This window comes from Lemur catta, chromosome 18 (assembly GCF_020740605.2).
Source record: "Lemur catta isolate mLemCat1 chromosome 18, mLemCat1.pri, whole genome shotgun sequence".
Lineage (NCBI taxonomy): Eukaryota > Metazoa > Chordata > Mammalia > Primates > Lemuridae > Lemur > Lemur catta.
In genome coordinates, this window is record NC_059145.1 from 27,360,512 (window position 1) to 27,376,485 (window position 15,974).

At 37.3% G+C, this 15,974-nt stretch overlaps 1 protein-coding gene across 5 annotated transcripts in view; it reads right to left on the reverse strand.

The window, feature by feature from the left end:
- Window positions 1–15,974, reverse strand: part of ATXN7 (ataxin 7) — a 130,713-nt gene that overhangs the window by 95,031 nt on the left and 19,708 nt on the right. For all 5 annotated transcript variants that reach the window (XM_045530694.1, XM_045530693.1, XM_045530699.1 and 2 more), the window contains one exon: window positions 4,646–4,744. The gene's annotated coding sequence lies outside the window, so the exon portion shown is untranslated. The remainder of the gene's footprint in view (window positions 1–4,645; window positions 4,745–15,974) is intronic.

The window sequence follows — 15,974 nt, forward strand, 5'->3', positions numbered from 1 at the left end:
GTCACAAATCTCTGTCAGGTGAGTAGCAATAACACAGAAATGTAAAACCAGAGGCCATTTCCTTTGTTTGAAACCCATTCTTTAGCTGGGATTCCCAAAGCACCAACCTCTCTTCAATTTCCTTCTTCTTCATGGAGTGTATGCTGCTGTATTTTATAGCTCCTTAAGATGTTGACTCCTTAGCCAGTCAAAATCTTTCACTACCTGGCCCGATCTTTTTATACCTTTATCACCAATCACTCCCCCTTGTGTCCAAGACATAAAATATACATCCCTGAAAGTTTTGGTAAATGCCATTACCTTTTACAAAAAAAAAATTCACATAACATAAAATTCACCATTTGAACCATTTTAAAGTGTACAAGTTAATGACATTTAGTACATTCACAATATAGTGCAACTAACATGGCTATCTAGTTCCAGAACATTTTCATTGCCCCAAAAGGAAACCGCATATCCATTAAGCAGTCACTCTCTCCCTACCCTCCCCAGCCCCTGGAAATCAAATCTGCTTTCTGTCTCTATGGATTGTCTATCCTGGATATTGCATATAAAGGGAACCAAACAATATGTAGCTTTTATGCTTGGCTTCTTCCATTTAAGCAAAAATGTTTTCAAGGTTTATCTATGGTGGAGCATGTATCAGTACTTCATTCCTTTTTATGGCTAAATAATATTCCACTGTGTGATAAACCACAATTTGTTTATCCATTCATCGGTTGATGGGCATGTGGGTTGTTTTCACTTTTTTGGATATAGTGAAGAGTTCTATGCCATTATCTTTACCTTCTTTCAGCCTCATATGCTAAACAAAGTCAATCTTTCATTTTAGTTCCAAATCAACTTTTATCCTCCCCAACTTAGCCCAAAGTCCACATGTTCCTCTGAATTCCTTCACCACTTCCATAGCTGAGGTAGCAAACTGTCAACACATTGCAGAATCCTGTAGCCCTATTCAGGTTGACTCAAACTGTTCTTTTCTTAAATTAGTTAACATTTTGAAATTTAAGAAAAAATTCATCAAAGTCCAGATTTCAGTTACTTTAAAAATTTTTAAGGTCTGACAATATCATAGTCTCTTGCTTGGAGTATTGCCAATAGCCACAGTTTAACTGGTCTCACTGCTTTTACCTTTACCCCTTGCAGCCTATTTCAATATAGCTGCCATAGTGGTTTTATTAAAACAGAAGTCAGATCAAGTCACTCAGAACTTTCCAATGGTGTCCCACTTCTCTCACAAAAAAAGCCAAGGCCCATTCAGTGGTTTATGAGGCCATACACCCTGGCCTTGTTACCTGTCTGACTTCATTTCCTACAATTTTCTTCCAGTCATTCACTCAGATCTAGCTTCCTCCTTTCTGTTGCTTGCACAGCCCAGGTAGGCTCCTGCTTTAAGTCTCTGCACCGGCTGTTCACTCTAGCAAGAACATTCTCCTTATCCCAACCTGTTTTTTCTAATGAATTATTATCATGTAATATTTACTTATGTTTGCTGTCTCTTAACTCTTTCCCTCTATGAAAAGGTAAATGCAGTACAGCCATTATGGAAAACAGCATGGAGGTTCCTCAAAAAATTAAAAATAGAACTACCATATGATCCAGCAATCCTACTTCTAGATATGCATCCAAAGGAAACAAAATCAGTATAAAGCAGAGATATCTGCACTCCATGTTCATCATTGTGTTATTCACAATAGCCAAGATGTGGAATTAATTTTGGCATCCACCAACGGATGAATGGATAAAGAAAATGTGGTATATGTATACAATGGAATGCTATTCAGCCTTAAAAAAGAAGGAAATCTTGTCATTTTCCACAACATGGATGAACCTGGAGGATATTACATTAAGTGAAATAAACCATGCACAGAAAGACAAATACTACACAATCTCACTTACATGTAGAATCTAAAAAAGTTGAACTCATAGAGAGTAGAATGGTGGTTACTGGGGGTTAAGGTTGGGGTGGGGAGATGTTGGTCAAAGGACACAAAATTTCAGCTAGAAAGAAAGAATAAGTTCCAGAGATCTATTGTACAACATAGTGACTATAGTTAATAACAATGTATCGTATTCTTGAAAATTGCTAAGGGAGTAGATTTTAAGCGTTCTCACAACCAAAAAATGATAAGTATGTAGAGGAACGGATATGTTAATTAGCTTGATTTAGCCATTCTACAGTATATATATATTTCAAAAGAATAGGTTATACATGATAAATATATATTTTTGTCAATTATAAAAAAGGTAAATGCCAACTCAATGGCAGGGCATTTGTCCCTTTGATTTACTCATTTATTCCCAGTGCCCAGAAGAGAACATAACACGTAGGTTGGTACTCAATAAATATTTGTTGAAAGAATAGATATTAGGCCTACAATCTGTTGGTGCTGACAAGGGGCTTCCACTTTAGACTGGTCATGAACTTGACAGTTTCTCACAGTTCCAGTTTGTTCCCCTACCTATCTGGTCTCTCTGGTCTCTGTAGACTTTTGAGTTCGTGACTCCTCTCCTTTCTCTCTTGTCATTTACTTCCTGGTAGCATATTAATCTTTTCATTGGTATAATAATCAAAAAAACATAAGTGTAACTGGCTGTAAGAACAAATTTCAATGACCTCCTATGTTTTTTATAATTCTCTCCCTTAACTATTTGACATTTTGAGTTGTTTCCCAGAAATGGTAGATTTTCTGAAAGACAAAAGAGTTGAGATTCTGAAGTCCCCTAGGAAGACTGCCTGACTCCAAGACTCACCAGCCCCCATAATCTGCCCCTGCCAATGCCTGTAGTCCCTTATTAGTTATACTATGACCTGCCCAAGGCAGGTGGCCCCTCCTTTAAAAGCCTTTGAGGCAGCTTCCCCCATTCTCCTTGACAAGATGTCTCTTTTTTTTTGAGACAGAGTCTCACTTTGTCCCCCAGGGTAGAGTGCCATGGTGTCAGCCTCGCTCACAGCAACCTCAAACTCTGGCTCAAGCGATCCTCCTGCCGCCTTAGCCTCCCAAATAACCGGGACTACAGGTATGAAGCACCATGCCTGGCTAATTTTTCCTATTTCTAGCAGAGATGATGTCTTGCTCTTGCTCAGGCTGGTCTGCAAATCCCAACCTCAAGCAATCCTCCCGCCTTGGCCTCCCAGAGTGCTAGGATTACAGGCGTGAGTGGCCCAGCCCAAGATGTCTTTCATTATTAAAAAATTCCTTTCTTCCTTGGCAATCCTCCTTTTCTCGATAATTGGATCTTTGTGGGACAAGTAACTGACTTCCTTGTGGCTTCAATAACATAAGTTATAATTGTAGTCCACGTAAATCACTTCCTATTCTCTTTTTCGTCCCGGAGACAATCCCAATGCACACAGTAGAAACTCAACAAATAGTTATGGACTAAAGAGCTCCTTTGGCATTCTATGTTTCCTTCTTCCCAAATCCCTCCACTGACAATGGCTGGCCACCATACAGGAAAACCTTGATTCTCTCTTCTCTGGCACCTTACAGACATGGCACAAATGAACATCATCCACTGTGATGACTTTGACAATCACCAAAGGATACCTCTGCATTGCTGGCCCTTCAGCTGTAGGCCAGAAAATTTTAAGGGCCTATTTTGAAGATGGATATTTCATAGCTGCCCAGACCCTTATTCTGTTAAACACCTAAACAGAATTGACATATCCTTGATGAAGCTCCAGCTTCAGTTTAGTAATGGTAAAAATGTTATCTTTGCAGATGAACATATATGTTGTCTGAAATGTTACTATTTTTGCTATAGTTGCCTGAAACCTGACTGTGGCATCCCATTTGTTGCCTAATGTAAGGTTCATTGTTGCCTAATATAAGGTTCAATTCCAGAGGCTGAAACTTCTTTGGTCTTTCCTGTTCAGATTCTGTTCAGTTTTATCCTTCAATGACTCATTTTAAACTGCATCTTACCTTGTATGCTACCTCATTCCTTTCAGAAATAGATAAAAGGATTTTTTTGTTCATTTGTTTTAATCAAAATTCCTCTCCAGCAATTTCCTCTTTTTCATATTGTGTGAAACTTAGCCACTCTCCTCCCTAAATAGTAAATGCATGATGGGAGACATGTAGTGAGAAACCCCATTAATGGTGGCTGCTATTTTTGTAACAATCTGTGATTGCTCCTTAGCATAGAGCTGTCTGGCAACCTGGGCAAAGGCACTGGACCCAGAAAGTGTGCCTGAAGAACTCCTGCCTGTTTTATAATCTTGCTCAGGATCTTCCCTGCCCTGAGCAGCTGGGTCTACATTACGCAAGGAGAGAAGAAAACAGGAGCTAGGGGAAGTGGAGCTGGAAAGAAATACAAGAGCACATCTTAGGACAACTTCCCAGAAAAAAAAAAGAGGGTATGGATTGGGAGAAAGGAAGGAATCCATTTCTAAAGTCCTCCTGCAATTTTAACAAATTTGGAGGGGGTGTTATTTAACAGTTTTCCTGTTGAGAAACAAACACCCAATAATATCACTGTCATTTTACATTAGTAAGATCATATTCCGGGTTACATTTAAAATTTGAGATCTTACTCAGATACCTTAAATATTTAAAACTAACGCCTTTGGTAAAACTTAAACTCTATAATAGGAAGCATTGCATTTATTAAACTACACTATATCAGAACAGCCAGTTACCTTTTCTTGGGAGGGCAGGCCAAAAATCCTGATCAATTTACCAGTGGATCTTCATCTGCTATGATTGTGGAAGCTCTTTCTTCTTAATTCTGTTCAGATCTACAAAAACAGAAAAAGGGAAAGGAGATGAAACTGTGGATAAAGCTAATCAGAAACCTCATTAGTTGCCAGATGTTCCAAAATTATTATATGTGCTTTGAAATGTCAAATTGTTAAATTTCAAGACACTTTACCAATTTTACAACAAATGCAATTCAGGTTTTTGTTTGTTTATTTATTTTACAATGAACTTAATTGGCTATATTTACAATAAACTAAGAACAAATGACTATTCAATATGTATACAGAGTCAGTCTCCCGGGGATTAAAATCACTGTGTGTAATTTGCCACTAATGAGTTTTCACTTAATTTTTAAAATGGCTATTCAGAAAGCCTGCTCCTATGAAACCTGTCAGAATCACAGATTTAAAAAACACACATGCACTGAATAACATTATTATTTGGAGAGCTCATTCTGTCTTTATCATTCAGCAGTTTGTAAAAGCAATTCATAATACTTCAAATAGGAAACAAAAATTCAAATCATCTTCCTAAAAAGCATGAGGAAAATACACACACTATTATATTCACAGTTGTATGTCTATGTATTTCAGGCAAAATGTGACTACTTTTTAATTAATTTGAGGAGGAAGAGTGAGTTAAGGAATCAAGAGACTGGAGATTAACAATCCAGAGTTAGAAATTAAGCTGGTTTTCAAGTTTGACAAGCAGCAGAAAAGAAAGAGCAGCAAATATGGGCAATGACACGGCTATGGGGCAGATGCTGTTAAAGCATAAAACACAAAGCAGGCTGATTTCATATGAAAAATTCACTACTAATACACTTCTCTTCCTATAATCCTCACTGGCTATAAGCCAAGGTTGGGTGGTGGGAATATAGCTTTGTTCAACTTTTATTTATATTCATATACTCTATGATGGTAACCCAAGTATTTCTGTGGCTTGAGATTCTACTACTAAAGCATCCCTGCAAGTCAGTGGCTAAAACTCTATGCCATATATTGAACAGTTATTCACAATTATCTTTATTGGCTTTTAAGTTATTCCTAGGTTATATACTTTCTCTCTCTCTTTTAAAAACAGTGTCTTATTCACCCACAAAATGCTATTCGGTAATGCTTAAAATCATTCCTATAATCTTTATAAACCAGATGTTTCTCTTCAGATTTCTCATTTCTTCCCAGTTTCCTTTCTTTTCAAAAATTTCTCTGATTTCCATTTTAGTGTTTCTTTTCTGCCTTACTTCCAATAAAAGCCACTATCTTGCTTAACATGTCTGTCCTGAGCCAAAATTCAATTCTTTGCATCCTAAATATTTTACAGCTATGCAAAATCACTAAAAGTAAGCCACACATTACCATCATAGAGACAGTCAATAAAGATATTATATCAAGATAGCCATTCACTTTCCTGATGGCAAAAGAATAGATAGGAGGTGGAGGTGGAACAAGACTGACATGAGATTAGGCTCTGTACTTGATCTTATTTCACTAGGTCAAGCCATTTTTCAATTTTCCATCTGGATAACCCAACTTTTTCTCCAAGGGATCCAAGAAAGTCATCAGATTTGGGATACTACGAAATCTCCCTCGAGATAGTATTGGCTTTAAAAGAATTCACCGTTTACTAGCCTGCATACCTCAAAAATGCTTTACAGGAAATCTGATTCTTAGAGAAAAATGGTAGTGGCAGTTACTAAAAATAAGCATTTTAAAATAGTAACTTCTCTACTTAGAAGAGAGGTCAGGAACCTTTCTTTGGAAGGGGAAAAAAAAACCCTATCATATGCTTATATATATTCTCTCATTTGATCTTCACAAATCAATGGTATATTAAAATCACCAGTAACTAGAATTCAGGCTTTTGGTACTATTTAGTTCCCTTTTCAGTACACCAAACAGCCTAAACAACTTAAATTTGTTTGGCAAAGAGAAAGAGAAATAGTTAAAAAGAAATAGTTTTAAATAAACCCGGAAATTTTTCTTAGAACCATAAAACGTGTTATCTTTTATTCATTTAACATCTACTGTGTAACAATAAATAAAATTAAAAAAAAATTAAATGACGGCCATAGGACAGGCAATGGAAACAAGAAGACATAACTTGAATGTTCTCCAAAGTCCTGAGAAGCATAAATTTAATTTATTTACTCATTTTTTTAAGGGATAGAGGAGATTATGGAAGACATCTTTCTTCTAGAGGAGCTACCTAGCTCATGGTGACCCTTTTTTCTAAGCACTATGTAATTCTCAACCCCATGCCAAGTCATATTTGTACTATGTGACTATAGACACATGACTCAAACTAAGACATTCAATTTGTTCTCCTTGCAACTAGTATTTGGAACAAAGAGGGTCTAGTTTGGTTGAGGCTGCAAGCTACCTCTAAGTGCTCTCTCAGTCTATAGGAAAAAGCAGTCAGCAAAAAGAATGAAAGAATGAATGTGCTGCTCAGAGTGAATCTGACCCAAGAGGTCACATAACCCCATTATCCTACGCCCCCTCCCACCCTCAGAGAGATGGAGAGAGGGAAATAGTGGGGAAATTCTTGGGCTTTCCTGTCCCTGTTATAGTGCCCCAGAGGCCCAAAGCACTTGCTTCCCTAGAGTTCTAAGAACCCTTTAGACTCTAGGACAAATCATCCCCCTTCTTATGGACTTAATTTTTTAAACTGATCTGTGATAACTGCAACAAAAGTAATCTTGCCCAAGATAGTAAAAAATTTTGCATTAAAAAGCAAAAGTGCAGATATCACCAGAATTTATTATAAAAGAAGCTACTGCAGAACGTCCAAAAGCTTCAGAAAAATCCCCTCATTCACCTCAGAGAGAAGCCCACACTGCTACCTGGGCAGTGTTATATTGACTTTTACAGGGAAAATGGCTATTTTCTAGGAGTAACATTTCTGTGTCCTTTTAAGACTGAATGCCTATATTGCAAATTTAAGGCATAATCTGGATCACCTCTTGTTATCTAATCAAGTCTGTGGCAATCAAGCAAAAACCTACTAACCATGACAAAGGAAAGAAAAAAAAACAAGCTAAGCCAAGTCAGTCATGTTTTGAAGCATAACCATATAAACTTACTTTCATTTCTCAAACCTTCTTCATTTCTAGGCAAACCATTGAGCTTTAGTGTGTGACTCAAACTCTACATGCTTCAGGAGGGCATGAGAGGGAAGGAAAAGGTTTGGAGATATGGGCCCTACAGGGAAGACAACACAAGGAGTTTTGATCTACCTTCTAAGTTAGAGCTGGAAAAAAATGTGAAACTTTGAAGGCTGACTTCAATCTCTCCATTCTATACGTGAAAAGACTGAAAACCAAGAAAAGGTTTTTAGTTGGTTTATTTATTCAACAAAAACGTGTTGAGTACTGTGGCTGGCATTAGAATCAGCAGTGTATTCAGCTGAGCCACCTAACTCCCAGGTTATGCATTGTTCTCCTCATCCTTTGATATGCACTGCAAACACAAAGTCCACAGGCCTAAAATAGCCCACTTTTTGTTTGTTTTCCATGGTGATCTTGGGGGAAAAAATATGAATTTGTTGCTAAGATTCACATAAAATTCCAAATTCCTGTTTTCTCTGGGAAAACCCAAAAATCTGGCCTCAGGGACAACTCTCCTGCAGGGGGATAACTGGCTGCTGATGCTGTGTTGTGCACTGCCTCTTGTCATTGGGCATATACTTTCCAAAGTACCCAGCTGGCTGCATCACTTATTTTCCTTCCAGGGCTGTCTCCAGTAGGCAGCCATGCTTGTGTCCCCTATGTTTTCCTAAATCTCTTCTCCTAGATGCAAAACCACCATCAAAAATTTTAAAGGCCGGTTACAAATTTTAAAGTTATACATCAACTGCAGGAATATTCTACAGAAATACAAATTGATGTGGTACCTAGTTTACTCCCTCTCTTCTGAACCCAGTTCCACCTTGGTTTCACCCTGACATGCTTTCTCCTTGGCAATACAAATTTAAGAATGAAACACTATACTCCACATAACCTGTTTTTTCAATGGTGCATCTGGGTATCCCCCTCTTCAAAGGTCAGCCAGGTTTCTGCATCTACTGAACTACAGTGACTTGCTCTCAGAGTCACTCCATTGAGTACCAAGTGAATGTCTGAAAACACACCAGTGAAGAGGAAGCCAAGGCCAATTATAAGGAACGGCTCCAGCAACTCTGGCCTAGGTTTCAAGGGTAGATATCAGTTCCTGCAGCCAGTCCTAGAGCTTTCCCAACCCTTCATGGAACTCCTCACGTGGAGTCTTAACTTACTTTTCAAGGAGCCTCCGTTTTCTGACAGCTTCTACATACCCACACAACATTCAGTCCTTCTCATCTCTTTAAGTGGGTTCAATATAGCCGTCCCTTACTTATTCGCCATTTCAGGGTGAACAGTTCACCCATCTCAGACCCCATCTTTCCCAGGCTTCACTGGGGGTTAAATAGGCTCCCTCTCCTTTTAGCCGAGAAAGAAGGATAAGCCATTTTTTTCCACCAATTGTGACTACAGTACACCACTCCACTGTTAGCCTAAAAGAGAATGAAAAATATAATAAATTTCCCAATAGTTCTCTAATTTGTAACTGTGCAAAACCTTGGTCAAGTAAGTAGATTTGAAGGTCGAGTTACAAGAGCATGTGACAATGATAACAGCAGTAGTAACTGACATCTACTGAGCACTTACTGTGTGCCCAGTATTAACACACAGTAAGCCCTTTACATGCATTATCTCACTTCATCCTCACATCTATAGTGTAGGAACTCATACTGTGCTCTTTTAACAGAGAACCAAGGCTTGTGAGATGGCACCAATTGGGGCAGTCACATATTAGAACTGAGCTTAAAACAATTCTCTCCACTATCATATACCACATCAATGTGTGTGTGGGGGGGGGGGGGGGGCGGGGCAAGTCTGTGGAATTGAATAGAGGAAGGGAGGCCTGGGGAAAAGAGCGGGTTTCTCCCCCAATAGCCTTCCAGGTGAACATTAATCTCTTTTTACTGGCCTGAAGTTATAGAATTCTAAAATTCATATAAATATCTTCAGTCAAGTAATTCTTTGCTAGTCTAACATGGTTCTTTAGGAAAGATGTTAAATGAATGAACAGCTACCAAGAATTTCACTCTAATCCTATACTTATTAACACTACCAATAATAACAAGTTTTGCTGAGTGCTTACTGTGGACCAGACCCTGCACTAAACTCTTTTCACCAGTCCTATGAAAAAGACTTACTTATAAGTGAGGAAATGGAGGTCTGTAGCAGATAAATGGCTTGCCCAAGGTCACTACCAAATGGCTTACAGTAAAAGCAGTGACTACAGGGATAAATGTATAATTTTTATTAATAATGCTAGTAGGATTTTTAATTCTTCTACCCTTCCTCTTTACATACTACCTACTAAAGGCAGGTTGGGCAACCTATAATAAATTTCACTCTCCTCTCTAAAAAAATCCAGGGAAAATTCTTCCTCTCCTATTAAGCCTTTCTAAATATTATTTGTGATAGAGATTGCCAGTGCTCACCTATATCCACATTCTTTCTTCCTGAGCACACGATTTGACTAAATTTCCCAATATTCATTGCAGTAAGGTGTAACTGTGCAACTGAGTCCAAAATGTGAACAGAAATGTTGGGTGCCACTTCTAGGCTAGGCCCATATAAATCTCCCTGGCTTGATCCTCAGTCTTTCATACCCTCTGCTGGTCAGATGGAGATGGCTGCAAGCACCCAGAGGAAGGCTGAGCAATAAAATTTCACACCTGAATGACTGGAGAAGCAAGAGTTTCCTTGTCAACCCACACTGAGCTGTGACTCGAGTGAGAAATAAACATGCATTGTGTTAAGCTACTGAGATTTTGGATAGCCATGGCAGTTGGCCTATCCTAACACAGTATTATTTTTGTTATTCTTATTATCATCCTAATTTTCATTATCAACAGAAATAGCTATAATTTACTGAAGGTATACTAAGTAACAGGCAATATGCTAAGTCTTTATATACATTATTTTACAAACTTCTCACTATGAAGTAGATATTATCTGTATTTTCCAGGTGATAAAAAATCATGGGTCAGAAATCAATGATGTTTTCTTCCTGTGAACATTTAATGGATTTATAATCTGAAATATTTATTTCATAATTAATTATGTAATGCCTTATTACGCATGCTGCATTGATGGGTTAGGCAGTTTTCAATTCTGTAGTTAGCTGATTTTTCTTGAACTCATAACTTGTTTCCCTCATTTGGATAAAAAGCTAAGGAAAGGGAGTGGGACTTACATCTCTCTATTCTATATCATTTCACACCCTGCCTCATGAATATACAAATTAATAGATATAACTATATCCTTTAAATTATCTCTCACATGTGTTCTCTCTCTCCCTCTATATGTGTATACACACGCACATATATATACACATACACACACATATATATATAGTGTTTTGGGCAACAGGCCTCTTGAGTAAATCTGACCAAGAAAATTGGCTTATTTTCTATGAAGAGTTGCTTAGTATGCTGTTTATTTCATACTTTATTTCATACATCACTTAATGACTACCACTAATGCATTTTTTCAATATTTTAATTACATATATTAATGTACATAAACACTTAGCACAGTGACTGGCATATAGTCCATAGTCAATAAAGGATCAATTTCCCTTCTCCTCCATCCCAATGGCTACTTGAAATACAATAGTATGTTGCTTGAGGAAAACAAAAGTGATCAAGAGAAAAATGTTAAGCTGGTAAGTAGAGGATCATTCTAATTACAAAGAACATTTTCCTAACTGGGAGGAAGACTGTCTAAAATGTTAGCAGCCAGAGCCAAATGAAGATCAATTGCCAGTCACAAAATTATTCTATTCATAAAAATCTGTCCTGACATAATCTTTAGGAACATGAATTCTGGAGAAGCTGAGGAGCCAGTGCTCACACCCTTACCTTCATTGCCAGTGAGCTGCAAAGTGGTACCCTGGGACTGACTTTCTATTTGCTCAGTTCCGTAGGTTTGGCCACATGGGATTCTCTAGAGTCACGGTATCATTATTTGTAACCAAACACTAACATGCCTTCTTACAGATCCTAGAATATTCTCTATAGTTTGTTAGAAAACACATTGGCATCTGAGGAATATCTGTTCTTTCTGAGGCTGTCTGCTCCCAGCCTTTGTCTATAGAACTCCATTTCCTACTCAAGACATTTGATGAATCTTATTAACATGATGCAGTCATTGGATTTCATACGGTGACGTTTCATACTAACAACATATGGTAGGTAATTCTGTGACATGAGCTTTACATTAGGTAATTAATATAAATATTTCAACTGCTATTCATTTAAATATGTTCTAAAAAGTCTCTCTCCTTTCAAGAGTTATTTCAAAATGAAATGGAATATGAATGTGGTTAGTTACTTTATCTGATAAAATTAAAGTATACATTTGGACTTTTTATTCCTGCTCATTAATCAACTAACTTTGTTGATGGGATGGACTTTTCCCAGGGTAATTTTCCCTTTAACATCACGGTATCATCCTTAACAGTAGGCAATAAGATTAATGCTATAATCAGCTATTACGTCTGCATATTCAACTTTAGCTGCTGTTCAAATATAGCAACACAGAGTATGGAACACCCAAGCTAGAAAAACATGGTTTAAAAAATTAGTGAATCAAACTCAGGGTAACAACTTTTAAAAATAAATATTCTTTAAAAAATGTTTATCATAAATGTTCTTTTTTTTTTTTTTTTTGAGACAGAGTGTCACTTTGTTGCCCGGGCTAGAGTGAGTGCCATGGCATCAGCCTAGCTCACAGCAACCTCAGACTCCTGGGCTTAAGCGATCCTACTGCCTCAGCCTCCCTAGTAGCTGGGACTACAGGCATGAGCCACCATGCCCGGCTAATTTTTTTGTATATATATTTTTTAGTTGGCCAGATAATTTCTTTCTATTTTTAGTAGAGACGGGGTCTCACTCTTGCTCAGGCTGGTCTCGAACTCCTGACCTCAAGCGATCCACCCGCCTCGGCCTCCCAGAGCTAGGATTACAGGCGTGAGCCACCGCGCCCGGCCATAAATGTTCTTTTTAAAATAAAATTTTTTAAATGCTGAGTGAAAAAAGCCAATCTCAAAAGATCACATTTATGTAACATTCCCCAAATGACAAAATTATAGAGTTGGAGAACAGATTAGTGGTTGCCAGGAGTTAGGGATTGTGAGGGTAACAGGAATGAGCTATAAAAGGGGTAGCACAGGGAAGATCTTTTTGCAGTGATGGAATAGTTCTGTATCTTGACTGTGGTAGTGGTTACATGAAAATACACAAGATAAGATGACACAAAACTATACACACACTTTATGCCAATGTTCATTTCTTGGTTTTGATATTGTACTATAGTTAGGTAAGATATCATGAATGGGAGAAAATGGGTGAAGAGTAACCAGGACCTCTCTAGACTATCTTTGCAACTTCCTGTGAATCTATAATTATTTCAAAATAAAAAGTTTAAAAATAGCAAAGGGCATGTTTAATTATAAACATATTTCACAGAATAATTTATTCAACTTGTAAGATTAAAAAATACCCAAGCCTATGCAAACATATTTTTTCATCTCACTTTCCATTTTGTACATAAAGGAACTACCAATTATCTTGATAGAGGCAAGAAGGAAGCACAAATAGAGGTTTGAGAGTAGGTTTTGTGTCAGAATGTTTACTGTTCATGACAATGTCAGTAACGGAATATTTTGGCAGCCAATATCTGGATGTCTTACACAGGAACAGGTAGCATACAGCACGCAAAAAATAAAAATATACATTTAAAGATTTTTTATGTCTTAAAGTCTATAAGATCTTGCCATTAAAAAAAAAACACAGAGAGCCAAGGAACAGATACTTTAAACATAACTTCAAAACAAAAAGTATATTTTGTGAGTTTTGTATGTTAATCAAAATGTCAATGTGCATATGATTATATGTAATTTGGAAAATACATTATTAAACTTATGTGATTACCAAACAATAGATTTTTCTTATGTACACATGGTAGTAGTTTCTATAATTCAAACATCTCTCTAAATTAATATAAATTACTACAATATGCCAATAATAATAAATAAGAGACAAAAAGAATCCCAGAAGCTGAGTGACGCAAATTAAACAAAGCCAGCGTAAGTTATTTTCACTAGGGTTTTAGACAGAGATCTTTTTATCACTGGTTGAAATGTAACATTCTGGGACTACATCACAAACATGACCCCCAGACTCCCTGTATCTCACACCCAACTGGGCGCAACACTGGTTCATCATGAATCGGAATCTAAAGAGAGGTTGGCAGCACTTCATAAATACCTTCCTGTTCGTTCCTTTCTACAGTGATGCAATCTGACCTACATTTTCAGTGCCCATTGAAACTTCATGGGAGGGGGAAGAGGAGAGTTTTTCATTTCTCCTACCCTCTGATTAACTAGGACAGCAAATGCCACTCAAGGGACTGCTACTGGGCAGAAGCAAAGGGGAAAAAGAGTCATGCCAGTAGGAAATTCCACAGGAGGACATTTAGAAATACTGCATTCTCTGACTCTGCAAACAAACTGTCATGGCTTTATACCACAAAAGCAAGGAAGAATTGTCCCACTTTACACCATAATCAGCCCGGAATGCCAAAGGCTATTTTATTTACTTCAGGCTCCCAGCACAATGAAAATTAAACTTGAACTACAGACTCTTGTCATAGTCTTTTTTAAAAAATAAACTTTTAATTTTAGCATGGCTTTCAATTTACAGGAAAGTTGCAAAGATTATATAGAGAGTTCCTATAAACCCATACCCGGTTTCCCCTATCATTAATCTCTTACATACATATGATACATTTGTCACAGCTAATGAACCAATACAAACATGTTATTACTTTTTTCCTTCAGCTTTATTAAAGTACAATTGACAAAATTGTATATATTCATGGTGTAAACATGATGCTTTGATATATGTATATATTGTGAAATGATTAAATCAAACATATCCATCACCTCATATATTTATCATTTTTGGTGGGGTGAGAACATAGGATCTACTCTTAGCAATTTTCAAGTACACATTGTTAAAAATTTTTCAAGTATACATTATTAACTATAGTCGCCATGCTATACAATAAATCCCCAGAACTTAATCATACTAACTAAAACTTGTACTCTTTGACCAACATCTCCCTGTTTCCTCCACCTTCCATTCCCAGTCCCTGGTAACTATCATTTTACTCTCTGCTTCTGTGAGTTCAACTTTTTTAGATTCCTCATATAAGTGAGATCACGCATTATTTGTCTTTCACTGCCTGGCTTATTTCACTTAACTTAGTACCCTCCAGGTTTATCCATGTTGTTACAAATGAGAGGATTTCCTTTTCTTTTAAGGCTGAATAGCATTCCATTGTATACCATATCACATTTTCTTTATCCATTCATCCATTGATGGACATCAAAACTGATTCTACATCTTAGCTACTGTGAATAATGCTGTGACAAACATGGGGTGCAGATATCTCTATGACATACTGAGTTCATTTCCTTTGGATATATACCTAGAAGTAGGATTGCTGGACCATATAGCCGTCCTATTTTTAATTTTTTGAGGGACCTCCATACTGTTTTCCATCATGGCTATACTAATTTACATTCCCACCAACAGTGCACAAAGTTTCTCTTTTCTCCACATCCTCTCCAACATTTGTTACCTTTTGTCCTTTTGATAATAAGCCATTCTAACAAGACTGAGGAGGTATCTCACTGTGGTTTTAATTTGCATTTCCCTGATGATTAGTGATGTTCAGCATTTTTTATATACCTGTTGACCATCTGCATATCTTCTTTTGAGAAATGTTAATTCAGGCCCTTTCCCATTTTTTAATGAGGTTGTTTTCTTGCTATTGACTTGTTTGAGTTCCTTATACATTTTAGATATTCACATCAGATGTATGGTTTGCAAATATTTTCTCCCATTCTGTAGGTTATCTCCTCACTCTGTTGATTATTTCCTTTGTTGTGCAAAAGATTTTTAGTTTGATACAATCCAATTAGTCTAATTTTGCTTTTGTTATCTGTGCTTTGTGGAACATATACAAAAACTCATTGCCCAGACCAGTGTCAAGAAGCTAGCTCCTCTGGGCGCGGGTGGCTCACACCTGTAATCCTAGCACTTTGGGAGACCTAGGCGGGAGGATTGCTGGAGCCCAGGAGTTCAAGACCAGCCTGAGCAAGAGTG